The following is a 15954-nucleotide window of genomic DNA, read 5'->3' as shown; positions in this document are numbered from 1 at the left end:
CAAAGCCAGTGTTACCAAGCTATGGAAAATGTTTCATGTAAAAACTCTTATAGACCGCATTATCTTATAAATCCTAAGTGGATAATAACATTTACATATATAATAAAAAGTGTAATACAGTAAAAACAGACATAACAAACAATGACTACAGGATTTAACTGTTATAACCCTAGTATAACCCTGGTCTCGCCACACAGTTCAGGGCACTAGCTAGCTCTTCAGGTCAGCACCTACTACTACTACTTACCCAGGAAATCTAGACTGCCCAACTTGACATTTCGTTCTTTAGATTGTAAGCTCATTTGAGCAGGGACCGTCCTTTGTTTATTTTGTACAGCGCTGCGTAACCCTAGTAGCGCTCTAGAAATGTTAAGTAGTAGTAGTATTTCTAAAGCACTACTAGAGGTACGCAGCACTGTACACTTGAACATGAAGAGACAGTCCCTGCTCAACAGAGCTTACAATCTAATTAGAACAGACAGACAGAGCAAACAAGGGGTCACAGCAAACGTTTTAAGTTCTACGTGAGCTGGGCGCAAGCCAGGGCCAGACTTAACTCCAGTAGGCTGTGGGGTTTTAAGCCAGGCTTTTACTCTTATTTACTTTTCTTTGTTAGTCCAGGAATATATAAACTTAACTCTCATTTAAAGTATCACATACCTTGTACAATGAGTTTATCTTGTTGGACAGACTGGATGGACCATTCATGTCTTTATCTGCCGTCATTTACTATGTTACTAAGTTGGACCCTCATCATATAACTATGATTCAGATTATTCTTCCCAACGTGCATCACTTTGCATTTGTCCACAATAAATGTCATCTGCCATTTGGAAGCCCACTCTTCCAGTTTCCTAAGGTCTTCCTGCAATTAAATATCTGGGCTGACCACCAACTTCAGTCTGAATATCGGCCCCCTGAAATTATACTGCTTTCTTTCCTTCTGATTATCTATCCAACCCTTGGAGTACCTAGTGGTTAGTGCAGCGTGACTTCAGGCAATTCAACCTTGTCCATTGCCCCAGGTACAAATATATATACTTTGTAAACTGCTTTGAATGTAGTTGCAAAAACCTCAGAAAGGCGGTTAATCAAGTCCCAGTTCCCTTTCCCCCTTTCCCTTATGACATCACAATATCAGAAGTGAGCCAAGTGTCGGGCAATCAAGCCATTGTGACATCACTGATGAGGTTGGCTCTTATTGGTGGAATGAGTGGAGGAGTAGCCTAGTGGTTAGTGCAGTGGACTTTGATCATTTCCCTTTCCCCATTTGAGATTCTACATGGAATATTGTAGTATATAAGGTGGTATGTCAGGTCCCATTAACAAGATTCCATACACAGTCTCAAAGAGTAGCAACATTCCATGTAGAACACCAAAGAATGGCAAGATTCCCGAATCCCAACCTAATGGTTAATGCAGCAGACTTTGATCCTGAGGAACTGGATTTGATTCCCACTGCAGCTCCGTGTGACTCTGGGCAAGTCATTTAACCCTCCATTGCCCCAGGTACACATAAGTACCTATGTAAACGCTTTGAATGTAGTTGCAAAAAAAACACAGAAAGGCTGTGTATCAAGTCCCCTTTCCCTTATCTCTACTTTTCTCTTGGAGACTGTCTTTGGAGTGATTTTATGTTTTACTTATATGTTCAGATATATTGTCATCTTTTGCTCATACTGTCCTGACCTGGGGAAGAAGGTTCTGGCCTTTGAAAGTTAGTAAAAAAAATGTATGAAATTAGTCCAATAAAAAGGTCTCATTGTGTTTTTTTCCAACCATATTTCTATGTATTTGGTAGAACATAGAAAGTAGCTGAAATGTGTGAACAAAACACCTCACCAAAAATGTTTTTATTTCTCATAACGGGTTGATCTAAGGTTAATTTGTGCATGGTGAATATCTACAAACTACAGGCATTCTTTTTATGGGGAAGAGGGTGGAGGGCAGAGACAACATGTTTGAGAAATACAGGTTTCCCCCACATCTGTTCATAATAGTTCAGTTGGTACTATTTGTTTATTTCTTTTATTTATTGCATTTGTATCCCACATGTTCCCACCCATTTGCAGGCTCAATGTGGCTTACAGAGTTTTGCTATGACATAGTCATTCCAGGTTATCAGATACAATTGGTAATGTACAAGGTTTAAGTAAGGGCAGAAACAAGGAGGATGTTATGCAGGATAGTATAGAAGGTGGTCTATAATACTGGCTGGGTTGGTGAGGTAGTTTTGTAAGGCTATGGGTTATCTTTGTAGGCCTTGTTGAAGAGATATGTCTTCAGAGATTTGCGAAAGTTAGTTATTTCATCAATAGTTTTCAGGGCTGTAGGTAATGCATTCCACAACTGCGTGCTCATGTAAGAGAAGGTGGTGGCGTGTATCAGCTTGTATTTTAGTCCTTTACAGCTGGGGTAGTGCAGATTGCGAAATTTGCGGGCTGATCTTATGGTGTTTCTGGGAGGCAGGTCCACAAGGTTTAGCATGTAGATTGGGGTGTCTACGTGAATGATTTTGTGTACAATCGTGCAGATCTTGAACGCAATGCGTTCCTTGAGTGGGAGCCAGTGAAGTTTCTCTCTTAGGGGTTTTGCACTTTCATATTTTGTTTTTACAAATATGAGTCTGGCTGCGGTATTCTGGGCTGTTTGGAGTTTTTTGATAGTCTGTTCTTTGCAGCCAGCGTATAGTGCGTTGCAGTAGTCCAGATGACTTATTAACATTGACTGTACTAGGGTATGGAAGATGTATCTTGGGAAGAAAGGTTTTACTCTTTTGAGTTTCCACATGGAGTGGAACATCTTTTTTGTCGTATTCTTCACATGGGCATCGAGTGTGAGGTTTCGATCAATGGTAACTCCAAGAATTTTCAGATTTTGTGAGACGGGTAGAGAACAGTATAGTGTGGTTATGGTAGAGTAGTTGGTTGTGTTGTGTTGTGAAGTGAGTACAAGACATTGTGTTTTTTCTGCGTTGGATTTTAGCTGGAAGGCATCCGCCCAGGAGTGCATGATTTGGAGGCTTTGGTTGATCTCGTTGGTGATTTAGTTTAGATCATGTTTGAACGGGATGTAAATCGTGGCATCATCTGCATATATGTAGGGGTTGAGGTTTTGGTTGGCTAGAAGTTTGGCTAGAGGTATCATCATTAGGTTGAAGAGAGTTGGTGAGAAGGGGGATCCTTGGGGAACTCCGCATTCAGGTATCCATGGAGGTGATATGTCCGCGTTCGTTGTTACTTGGTATGATCTTGTGGTCAGGAATCCTTTGAGCCATGTGAGAACTGTACCTCCTACTCCGAAGTATTCTAGTATATGTAATAGTATTCCATGATTAACCATGTCGAAGGCGCTGTACATGTCGAATTGTAGGAGGAGTATATTGTTACCAGTTGCAATTGCTTGTTTGAATGAGTTAATTGCAGACACTAGTACAGTTTCGGTGCTGTGATTTGACCGAAATCCTGATTGAGATCATGCAGAATTGAGTGTTTATTTAGGTATTCAGTAAGTTGTTTCATCACTATGTCCTCTATGAAAAATAACAAAACAAAATTGAAGCAGAATGAACAAGAAAGTCTACACATTATCCTAGGGAGATACAGGAAAACCATCAGCTATATCAGTTCAGTATGTTGTATCCTATGATCAAGCCAAATACATAACCTGACCGAAGAAGAGATGGACCAGCATCGAAACCTCAGAATGTTTTAGTTATTTAACTAACTAACTAACTACATTCTGTTTTCTGTTGCCATGCCCACTGGTTCCCCAACCTGGCCCTGGAGGCATCCCAGCCAGTCAGGTTTTTAAGATATCCACAATGAATGTTTATGAGAGAGATTTGCATGCAGTGGAGGCAGTGCATGCAAATCTGTCTCATAAATATTCATTGCGAATTTCCTGAAAGCCTGACTGTCTGGGGTGCCTCCAGGACCAGGTCATACCTTATTGTTCATCATCAGAACTGACAGTAGAATGGGGCGGGCCACCAATGTTTTGGAGCCCAGGGTCAGGGATGGAAATAGCTTTATGTGCCCCCCCCCCAAAAAAAAAGGGTGGTATGCTGCCCCTGATCACTATGTAGATCTGTGAATTGCAATTTATTCTGGCAAGGATTGGATTAACCTTTTAGTGGGACCAAATTCAGAAGTGTGTTGCCCCCATTTTAACCCCCCATAAACATGAGAACACAAGTATCTAATTATGTTGCTGAATGTGGAGGTCTAAAAATACACCCATATTGTATCAGCACTCCCTCACCTCTCCACGCCTAAACCTCAACAAGAATTCTGATCCTTTCCTCTCCCAATCTATATAGCTGTCAGCACTTATGTGATTGTTCATTCCTTCCTGCACCTTTGGGTGCTGTGAATTTGCTTTGGGGGCTACTACTACTACTACTATTTAGCATTTCTATAGCGCTACAAGGCATACGCAGCGCTGTACAAACATAGAAGAAAGACAGTCCCTGCTCAAAGAGCTTACAATCTAATAGACAAAAAACAAAGTAAGCAAATCAAATCAATTAATGTGTACAGGAAGGAGGAGAGGAGGGTAGGTGGAGGCGAGTGGTTACGAGTCAAAAGCAATGTTAAAGAGGTGGGCTTTCAGTCTAGATTTAAAGGTGGCCAAGGATGGGGCAAGACGTAGGGGCTCAGGAAGTTTATTCCAGGCGTAGGGTGCAGCGAGACAGAAGGCGCGAAGTCTGGAGTTGGCAGTAGTGGAGAAGGGAACAGATAAGAAGGATTTATCCATGGAGCGGAGTGCACGGAAAGGGGTGTAGGCAAGGACGAGTGTGGAGAGATACTGGGGAGCAGCAGAGTGAGTACATTTATAGGTTAGTAGAAGAAGTTTGAACAGGATGCGAAAACGGATAGGGAGCCAGTGAAGGGTCTTGAGGAGAGGGGTAGTATGAGTAAAGAGACCCTGGCGGAAGACAAGACGGGCAGCAGAGATTTGAACCGACTGGAGAGGGGAGAGGTGACTAAGTGGGAGGCCAGCAAGAAGCAGATTGCAGTAGTCTAAACGAGAGGTGACAAGGGTGTGGATGAGGGTTTTGGTAGAGTGCTCGGAAAGAAAGGGGCGGATTTTACAGAAATGACAGGTCTTGGCAATCTGCTGGATATGAGCAGAGAAGGAGAGAGAAGAGTCAAAGATAACCCCAAGGTTTCGAGCCGAGGAGACAGGGAGAATGAGAGAGCCATCAACAGAAATAGAAAACGGGGGTAGTGGGGAGGTGGGTTTGGGGAGAAAAATGAGAAGCCCCTCATCCATTCATCCTACAAGGTAACCGCACAACAGTTGATCCCCTGCCTGTCCCAAAAGCATATTTCCCCTTAATACCGTTCCTCCTACATCAAGCCCCTCTCTCACAGCGGATACCCCCCTTGGATGAAAGCCTGTGGTGAAGGCCTCCATCTGTAAGCATTAGCCCAACACATAGCAGCTATCCTCCAGGCCAACTCTACATGGTGGGGGGGGAATGGGTTTCAGTAGCTAACGATGCTACCTCTTCTTCTTAGATGCCAATGTACAGTGATGGCTTAATTTTGTCCTGTATGGACTGTGCAGCACCTGTGACTGATGATGTAATCTGTTTTCTGGACGGCGTTCAATCTAGGCTGGATTAAGACATATCTGACAGGGCCCTAGGAATGTGCCTAGCTTGCCTCTCCCTAGTTTTGCCTATCTATTGGAAGAGAGGGGAATAAGAGCAGAGAGATGCAAGCAGGGGGAGCTGCCTTGAGCACAGAACCTGTGGGGGAAGCGACAGTGCTATAGCCCACCCTCAACAAATGCACTCCTTTGATTCTTATCACTACAGTGGACTGCCAAAACTCAAGGAACAGCTGAACAGAGCAGAGAAGTAGATGGGTTGATTCCACTCCTGTCCAATCCGCTGAGAAGTGCTAGTTGTGTGGGCTTATCCATGTAGCTGATATACCTCCCCTCCTGACACAGGTAGTGGAATGGGATAGGCCACTGGGGACATAGCACAAACAATATCTTGCCCAACACAGAATCAGCAACCAAAAAGCTTGAGGGAAGAGCTGGATGATTAGTTTGTTTGGTGTCTCCAGCCAGAATGGTGTTCTGCTGCCCCTGCTCCCTGAGACTGGACTGCTCCAGAAAGAAGTGGACAAGGCAGGGTGGTCAGATGGAGTGGGTTGATTGTCCCCTCTCACTTGGAGGAACAGTGTGTGGGGTTATTCTGGTCATCTTCCATCAAGAGAACAGACTGCTAGCACAAAAAACTGTAACCCCAGTCCTTGAAGAAATGGAGAGCAGACTAGTAGCAATGAGGTAGGCTGATACTGTTGTGTGGTATGGCATACTGGTCTTGGGAGGAGAAGCAAGATAGTTGCAGAGGAGGCAAGGGTGGCCACTATCTTCTTCTCTATTGGGGGGGGGGGGGGTGAAAAGGTGACTCCTAGGGATGATTGAGAAGGGCTCAAAGACCATAGGGGAGGCTTTGCTGAGAATAGAGGGGAATAAGGAATAGAGAGAAATACAAGGCGCTACACACGTCAACCTTTTCCTACATGAGCACGCAGTTCTGGAACACACTTCCGCGCAACCTGAAAACGATCTACGAACAAACCAACTTCCGCAAATTACTGAAAACACATCTTTTTGACAAAATCTACGGAAAGAACCAAAACATATAAAATCCACACTCACTGTTCAGTTATACAACAACACATCCACTTATGAATTCTCAATCCTGAAATCTCACCACACTCATACCTTTAATCACAGAAAATGTATACCATATGTTTTTCGTTATTATATACTATATATTGTCCTCAGACCCTCTAGTTTCCCGTTGTTTTCCTTCCAATGTTTCAATGTTCGTTTCCATTGATATATTCCTTAACGATACTTTGATTTTGTCTCGTATAACTCTTCACAATGTAATCCATAACCGAATTGTAACAAACTGTATTTCCATCATTCATAATGTATTGTAAGCCACACTGAGCCCGCAAAAAGGTGGGAAAATGTGGGATACAAATGCAATAAATAAATAAATGGCAAGAAAATTAACATAGTAACATAGTAGATGACGGCAAAAAAGATCTGCACGGTCCATCTAGTCTGCCCAACAAGATAAACTCATATGTGTTACTTCTTGTGTATACCTTACCTTGATCTGTATCTGCCATTTTCAGGACACAGACCGTAGAAGTCTTGCCTAGCACTAGCCCTGCCTCCCAATCTCGGCTAAGCTTCTGAGGATCCATTCCTTCTGAACAGGATTCCTTTATGTTTATCCCACGCATGCTTGAATTCTGCTACCGTTTTCATCTCCACCATCTCCCGCGAGAGGGCATTCCAAGTATCTACCACTCTCTCCGTGAAAAAATACTTCCTGACATTTTTCCTGAGTCTGCCCCCCTTCAATCTCATATCATGTCTTCTAGTTCTACCGCCTTCCTATCTCCGGAAAAGGTTTGTTTGTGGATTAATATCTTTCAAATATTTGAACGTCTATATCATATCACCCCTGTTTCTCCTTTCCTCCAGAGTATACATGTTCAGGTCAGTAAGTCTCTCCTCATACGTCTTGTAATGCAAATCCCGTACCATTCTCGTAGCTTTTCTTTGCACCGCTTCAATTCTTTTTACATCCTTAGCAAGAATTTGCACAGATCTTCTTAGAATTTGCACATATCCTCTTGCACAAATGTATAGTTATTTTTTTTATTTTAATTTTGCTCCCACCTTTTTCAGTAACATAGTAACATAGTAGATGACGGCAGAAAAAGACCTGCATGGTCCATCCAGTCTGCCCCAGACAAACTCATATGTGTATACCTTACCTTGAATTTGTACCTGTCCTTTTCAGGGCACAGACCAGATAAGTCTGCCCAGCAGTATTTCCCGCCTCCCAACCACCAGTCCTGCCTCCCATCACCGGCTCTGGTACAGACTGTACAAGTCTGCCCTCCCCTATCCTCTCCTCCCAATCACCACCCCCTCTTCCCCCCACCTGCTCCGTCACCCAATTTCAGCTAAGCTTCTGAGGATGCAGTAGTAGCTGAAGGTGAGTTACATTCAGGTACACTGGGCATTTCTCTGTCCCTGGAGGGCTCAATGTAATTTTGCACCTGAGGCAATGGAGGGTTAAGTTAAATGACTTGCCCAAGATCACAAGAGTGTAGCAGTGGGATTTGAAGTGGCCACCTCTGAATAGCAGGACTGGTGCTCTAGCCACTAGGCTACGCCTCCACTCCACTTTGAAAGTTCAAGTGCATGTATTGTATGCATTGCAACACCATCCCTAGGAATGCCTCTATTTAGATCACATGAAAACAGGCGCACTCTTCGCAGTGTCACCTATGTTTTGTATGCTCCACGCAATGGAACAGCCTGAGTCGTCTGGATAAGTGACAGATCCGGTCCGAATCTTAATTTGGGCCTTACTCTGCTACGGAGATTAAATGACTTTATAAGCAGGAGCAGCTGAGGTATTAACACTAGTATCCTGATTCCTGCACAGGAAAATTAGTACCTGCAACCGCAGGTAAACGCACAAACCCCCAACCCCGCCCCCTTCTCTGCTGTGCTTTGCAAAAAAAAAAAAAAAGCCAGCGTACGTACCGACGTCACACGTCAGAAATCGCTGAGCTCGTGCTGCGCATATAAATAAATAAATGCGGCCGGGCGGACCGTACCACTATGTATTAATGGGGGAGACCTGAACTAACCGTGCAATTTGGGGAGGGGGGGAAGGGGAGACTTCCGAATAAAAGGTACCCGGCTTGATTAGAAAAAGACGTAGCGGCGTCGAACCGTGTGAGGCAGAAGTTAAAAAAGAGAGAAAAAAAAAGAAAACACCTAATTGCAGAAGATCATGTCCCCCCCCAACCTGCTCGCCGGGCTTTTCCAGTCGATGTATGTTATTGTTGTGGTGCGCGCGCGAAGAAGGAGCGAGTAACGCTTACAGCCGGTGACCCCGGCAACGGGCGGGCGTGCGCGCGTGTGGGAAAAGGAGCGCGCGGAGAGCCGGGCAAACGGCGCTGCCGGCGTGAGGAGAAGGCGGAGAGCGGCTCCAACAACCGGGGTAGGTGGCGGCGGCGGCGGCGGCGGCATTGTGCTAAGGTAGAGAGAGAGAGCCGAGTCCCGTCTCCAAGGTGGGGGCTGCGGCGTGACCCGGGTCATTGGTCCTTCCTCAGCTCTCGGGGGCAGAGGGTCGCCTTGGGGTCTGTATGATAAATGTCCCGGGGGTCGTTCGTGGCACCTTGCGGGGTCTCGTTTTGCACCGAGAGCTTTGCAGTAATGAGAAAAGTGAAGCCAGAGACCTTTAGCCCCGTCTCTCTATGATTCCAACGCCGGCATTTCCTTAGTCATTTGCTTTTGCTTCACTCTTGTTAGTCCAGTTATTGGTAAATGAAATCGTGATGAATAAACATCAAAGCAGGTTTTGCAATCAATAAAAGAGCAGTTGTACAATGAATGACAGTCATTTCTACTAACCCAAAGAACAATAAGCAAATCATAGGAATTGTACTAATACAATGATGAAAGCCTTGTGTCAGTTTTTATTTATTTATTTCCCACCTTTTTGCAGGCTCAATGTATCATAATTGGTATATAATAGATAAGTACATGACAATTCGTGTTACATAAAGACCATGATTAACATAAGAGAAATTTAAACAAGCCAGTTCTGATTAGCTTAAAACCTTACATCTTTACTAAGCCCTCCCCCCTCCCCAACAGCTGTTTATTTTTGCTCATTAATTGCATCCTAGATGTCCCTCTTGAGATCTGCTGGGCACTTATGACCCAGACTGGCAACTGTCAAGACACAGGACGCTGGGCTTCATGGACTTCCATGTGACTCAGCACATATGTTCACATGTTTCTGGGATCTGGTGCCATGAACCTTCCCCCCCCCCCCTATTTTGGGATTATGCCTCCTGTAGTATCTCCCCCCCCCTTCCTCCAGTCATACACACATTGCTCACATGTGCATGTCGATGGGCAGTGTAGTAGTAAATAGTAAACCAACTAAAACGAAACATACTTCAGTTGGGCCTATGTGGTGCCCATCCTGGACTGGGGTAGAGGTGCGTATAGGTTGGCTCTGTATTGAACCAAACAATTTTGAGCCTCTTTATCAGCCATCACCCTACTCTACTACTACTACTTAGCATTTCTATAGCGCTACTAGGGTTACGCAGCGCTGTACAAGTTAAAACGTGGGGAAGGACAGTCCCTGCTCAAGAGAGCTTACAATCTAAAGGTAACAAACTATGTAGTCAGTGTACTCAAAGGCCAGAAACCTCCCTGCTCCTTTTCACCAGAACAACAGAAGAGCCGAGCCTGGGAATCAAATTTGAATCTTCTGCAGGGTAATTTTCCCTTCAAATGTTTAATAGCCTAACTCACTGATCCCATATAGCTGACTGTGCCGGCAAATTGATCACTTCACATCAGGGAATACTTGGTGAAAAACCAAGCTTTATTTATGTATTTATTTTTTTGTTCTGTTTTGCACATTCTGTCTCTTCCTCATCTTCTTTTTTTTTTACAAAAGATAGCATAATCTGAATGAAAAATTCCAGTCTTCTGTGTGAGAGCCCTGGTTCCTTTCTAATCATGACTGCTCCCTGAGGTGCAAGCAACTTAAAGAAGTCAGAAAAATTGCACGACAGTTATGTTTTTCTTTGCTTATTCTGTATATTTTTGAAATACGGAACAGTACATATAAAATAGTGTACATTTGGTATAGATGAACAATGAATTGTAGAATGGCATATAATTTAATATTTTCTGTATGTTCTCTGGATCCACTGTTTATTGTGCTGTATATATATTATATAATACGTATATGCAACATACCAAAACCTGTTCAGATCATCCGCAATAGGAAGCATGCTTTTAACCAGACTTTGCATTAAAGTATTCACATATGTGAATGCGCCCTGTATTGGATTTTGTGTTATATCAAAAGTTTTTTTTATTTGGCTAGTCATCTTGTTTGGTATTCTATATACAGTATGTGAATTTACATACGTCTGGTATTTATCCCAAGATAATGTATTTGTTGAACTTAAATATAAATTTGAAGCTTATGACAAGAAATGCATGACAAGCCCACAGGTCAAAAGGAACACAGCATATTTTGAGATTAATTTGCTTGAAGTCTCTTACTGGTAATAAAAAAAATAATAATATCTAATGTTTGTATAAATAAAAGCTTAATACATGGAGCTCAATGAAACCTTCTTTGCACCTAGGTATGTGTGATTGCTCTGTGTCTTAGAATAGAACTACTCCATATTTGGAGTAAAATGTATTTTGCAGAGAACATGAAATGTAGAGCTCAAGATTTGTTGTTGTTTATATAAAGGAGATGAGTGGGTTATAAGTGTCCCAATGTCTAGTGATATGATACAGAAAGGAAGCAACATGATCCAGAGATTCATATTCTAGATTATCTGAGCAGAAGCCAAAGTAGCGAAAGAAAATCTAGGTGAACTAAGCAGAAGCAGCAGGGAGTTTCTGAGCACTTGTGTGCAATGTACAGGGCTAATTTTTACTGGAACTGTTGCTGTACTGTTTGACAGACATAGCCACCTTTATTGCTTTGAAGATGTGTACAGATGTAGTTAAACATGACTCTGTTTGTTTTTGTGTGGGTTTTCTTACTCTATTGTCTTATAATTCCTTTCTTTTTCATATTTGTTGTAGTTCTTGCATGAAAGCATCCAGTGTGTTTGACTTGCACCTGCAGGGTGTTGTCCCATGTTACATAGTAGAGTTCAAAGGTAGAATATTGTCTATTGTTGGTGGTAGGATATAGAGCTTTGATTCTGAAACGACATTAGTAGCAGTGAATTGTGCTTTGAACATTGCTTTTAACTGTTTTTTTTTTTTTTTTCTGGTTACTGAAAGAGATATTGAGGAGAGGAGGGAGGGAATGCACCACCTGTACAAAAACTAGGAAACAAACAAAAAAGCGGGGAGACGACCCTGGAAATCAGAAGGAGGGAGGGGGGTTGACGACGACCCTGGCACACGGAGGAAGGGGTGACACTGGAACTGGGAGGAAGGGGCGAGGGCCCCTGGCACACACTCTTACTCTCACACACACACTCTGTCACAGACACACTCGCACCCAGTCTCAATCCCTCTCTGTCACACACACACTCTCGCACATTCACTCTCTCTCACACAGTCACTCTCACACATACTGTCTCAAACATACACACGCCAAGGAAAACCTTGCTAGCGCCAGTTTCATTTGTCAGAAACGGGCCTGTTTTACTAGTAAAATATATGGGGATGGACTTAAAGATCTCAATATGTATTAAAAGAGAGCAATTGTTCCTAGTCAAAACCTATGTTATTGCAAAATTGGATAATGCAGTGCTGGGTAGGATCAGATCCACGTTCTACTTGGCTTTGAGAAATAAGTTGTATGATTTTCAGGGTGTAGCAGAGGCAACAGGATGGAGTGATGACCTTTCAGGAAATCCAGACTGCCCCAATTTGACTGCCCCTATTGGACTGACTGTTCACTTGTCCTTTAGATTGTAAGCTCTTTGAGCAGGGACTGTCCTTTATGTTAAATTGTACAGCGCTTTAGAAATGTTAAGTAGTAGTAGTATGAACTTATGACATTGGAAAGTAGAGATGCTCCTCTGTCCTTTTGAAGAAGGAAATTTGTTCTTGTCAATTTGGGAGATACACGTTTAATCATTCATTCCTTAGCGTCCCTCCGGACCGGACCAGGATTGGACTGATGGGTTGTGCTCGCCTACCAGCAGGTGGAGACTGAGAAAAAACTCTGACTCTAGAGAGCCAATAGGAGCCCTGGCCATGTGACCTTAGCCTCAGTATTTTCTCAGTCTCCCAGCAGGTAGGAAGTGAGCCCATTAGTCTCTCTCCTTTTCTCTTTAGATATTACAGATATTTGTGATATTTCTTCTGTGCCTGGAATCTTATTTAGAGGCTTGACAGGGTTTCCTTTCTCTTCTTTCTTTGACAGCCTCGGGGGTGTTAAACTCGGGTGTCTCGAGTCCACCCCCCTTCCTCCCCATCTCCCTGGCTTAGCAGGGAAGGGCCGTCCCTTTCTCTGGAAAGGTGTACCGTCTTTGGGAGAGGCAGCCACTTTTAACAGGTAGCTGCTTTAAAAGAATTAAATCAAATAAAAGGAAATTCAAAGAAGCAGCCTTTCTTTCTCCAGACTTCTAACGAGCAGGCAGCTCCAGTGTTTTATTATGATTGAGGGGTTATAAAAAAAAAAAAAAACAAACAGAAGAAAATAATTCAGTATCTGTGACTTTAAACAGCGATTTTTCTCGTCAGATTTAATTTCCTTCATTTTCTTGCGTTTTGGCGGCGGCAGTTTAAACAAATGAAAAAAAAAAAAGGTGCGAACCGCGTAAGCGCGGCCACCTGTTTTTTCCGATATGGCTTAAAAGTTCAAACAGCTGCTGTAGGTCAGCGTCGCGCAGTTCACGCAGCCGGAACGTGTAAATTTTGCTCTCCCTTCAAGGTTTCTTCGGGTCCGGTGCTGCCTCCAGTTTTTTCGGGGCCTTTTTCGCCGGCTGTTGTTTCTTCGCCGTTCCACTGGGCTCCGCTTGTTCGGAGGTGTCGGGCGCGTTGTCGATGATCGCCACAGGGCCAGTGGTGCGAACGGCGGCCATTTTGTTTCTCCCTCCATCTTATCAGTCGGGGATCTCTCTGCTGAAGGTAAGGCTACAGTTCATAGAGCAGTTCGGCTCCAAGATGTGTACACTTTTGTATGTGCTGAACGGCGTATTCTAAAATGCTCTTCACATCAGCAGGCAATATTTGGTTGAAAGGGGGCTCCTTTCGTATATGGATATATAACAAGCTTTTCTTGTTTTAAATTTCTATGTATCACGGGGCTGTTAACACTAGTTTTTTCTGGTGCTCAGTCATTTTTCATTGCCTGGTGGAAAATCTACATCTTATCATAATATCATAATTAATTTCAAGCATTTTCCTCAATAGCTGTAGTATTATACAGTGTTTTAAGAACTTTAGAAACTTTCTCTATAGGCATAGAGTAAATTTCTGTCTTTCTCATTCCCTGGTGAATAGGACTACATTGTCTAAGAGTCAATTGATTGGTACTTTGCAATTCTGACCATAATATCTTAGTTCCTTTCAAGCATTTTACTCCATGCCTATGATGTTATAAATGGCAAGTGACCGACTCACCTGCAAATGCGCAGTAGAGACTTCCCTCTCTGTCCCGCCCCCGCGTCAAGACGTGATGACGGGAGGAGGGACAGAGAGGGAAACTGCGCTGAAGGGAACCGCTGACGTCGCTACCGCTCCCCCCCCCCAAGGTAGCCACTACCGCCCCCCCCCCCGGAGTCGCCACCACCCCCCCTTCACCCGGCCCGGGCCCTCTCTTCGTTATTCAACTTACAGCAGCGCCGAAACAGCAGCAAGCAGCAGCTCCCATTGGCCTTCCTTCACTGCCTGTGCCCCGCCCTCGCCGACGTGACGTCACACGAGGGCGAGGCACAGGCAGTGAAGGAAGGCCAACGGGAGCTGCTGCTTGCTGCTGTTCCGGCGCTGCTGTAAGTTGAATAACGAAGAGAGGGCCCGGGCCGGGTGAAGGGGGGGGTGGTGGCGACTGCGGCGTGGGGGGGGGGGCGGTAGCGGCTACCTTGGGGGGGGAGGGGCGGGGACATGGGAGGTCTCAGAAGGAGGGGGGCCTTGGAACTGGGAGGGCTGGACTGAAGGGGGCCTTCCAGCTGGCTGGGAAGAAGGAGGGGCCTTGGAACTGGGAGGGAGGGAGGGAAGGAAGGAAGGGGGCCTTGGGAGCTGGGGGGCCTTGGGAGCTGGGGGGGGCCTGGGGCCTTGGAACTGGGAGGGAGGGAGGGAGGGCCGGGGGCCTTGGGAGCTGGGGGGAGGGCCTGGGGCCTTGGAACTGGGAGGGAGGGCGGGCAGGCAGGGGGCCTTGCAGCTGGGAAGGGGGGAGGACTGGAGCCTTGGAGCTGGGAGGGAGGGCAGGGGGCCCCTTACAGTTGTGAGGGAATGGGGCCCCTTACAGTTGTGAGGGAGAGCAGGGGGCCTTGGAACTGGGAGGGAGGGAGGGAAGGGGGCCTTGGGAGCTGGGGGGGAGGGCCTGGGGCCTTGGAACTGGGAGGGAGGGAGGGAGGGAGGGAGGACAGGGGGCCTTGCAGCTGGGAAGGGGGGAGGACTGGAGCCTTGGAGCTGGGAGGGAGGGACAGAGGGGGCCTTGGAGCTGGCAGGGAAGGAGGATGGCAGGGGGCTTTGCAGCTGCAACGGGAGGGGGGCCTTGGGGAAAAAAACATTCCAATACCCGCCCGTTTTTACGGGCTTAACGGCTAGTGATGTTGTATAGTGTTTAAAGAACTTAACAGACACTCTCAATGGCTGTAGTGTTATACAGTGTTTTCTTTTTCCGACTTTAAGAAGCCTTCTCTAGAGGCATACAGTATATTGTTCAGATGCCATGGGGATATATCAGCTCTTTCATATTCTCTGAGGGACAGTCCTGTCTACCAAGCTCCCAATCACTCAGCTGCCTTAGCAGGCATGCTTTATTCATGTCTTCCCTTCTTTTCCAACTGCCTTGAAGCCTCTCATATTTCATTTTAGCTTTCTTCTGGTTTTTACAGGACTTATGGTCACTTAGAGAATAAAGTCATCCTTTCACTTAAAGATAGTGGACGGTCCTCAAACCATCTACTCGTGTTTGTCACTACTCTATCAGTTCAGCATTGGCAGATTATAAACATCCTGGTTTGGTCCAGTATGCCTATACATACCATCTGCTATCTCTTCCTCTTCCTTAGAGACCTGATGTTATATCAAGCTTTCTTGAATTCAGATACAGTCTTGTCTACACTGCCTTCACCAAGTGGCTGTGGCACAACTTCACTTTTTTCGTTACAGGTAATTTCCAAGTTTGTCCTTTTTCATTTTCAT

General features: G+C 44.8%; 1 protein-coding gene across 2 annotated transcripts in view; it reads left to right on the top strand.

Annotated features, from left to right (window-relative positions):
- Nucleotides 1–15954, top strand: part of WASF1 (WASP family member 1) — a 576737-nt gene that overhangs the window by 308253 nt on the left and 252530 nt on the right. Inside the window, exon 1 of one of the 2 annotated variants that reach the window (XM_030199199.1) lies at nt 9006–9070. The exons of the other annotated variant lie outside the window; for it this stretch is intronic. The gene's annotated coding sequence lies outside the window, so the exon portion shown is untranslated. Of the gene's footprint in view, nt 1–9005; nt 9071–15954 lie in introns of those variants that run through there. 2 annotated transcript variants of the gene reach the window in all.

Source organism: Microcaecilia unicolor, chromosome 3 (assembly GCF_901765095.1).
Source record: "Microcaecilia unicolor chromosome 3, aMicUni1.1, whole genome shotgun sequence".
Lineage (NCBI taxonomy): Eukaryota > Metazoa > Chordata > Amphibia > Gymnophiona > Siphonopidae > Microcaecilia > Microcaecilia unicolor.
The sequence above is the reverse complement of the archived record's forward strand: the minus strand, read 5'-3'. Positions and strand labels throughout refer to the sequence as shown.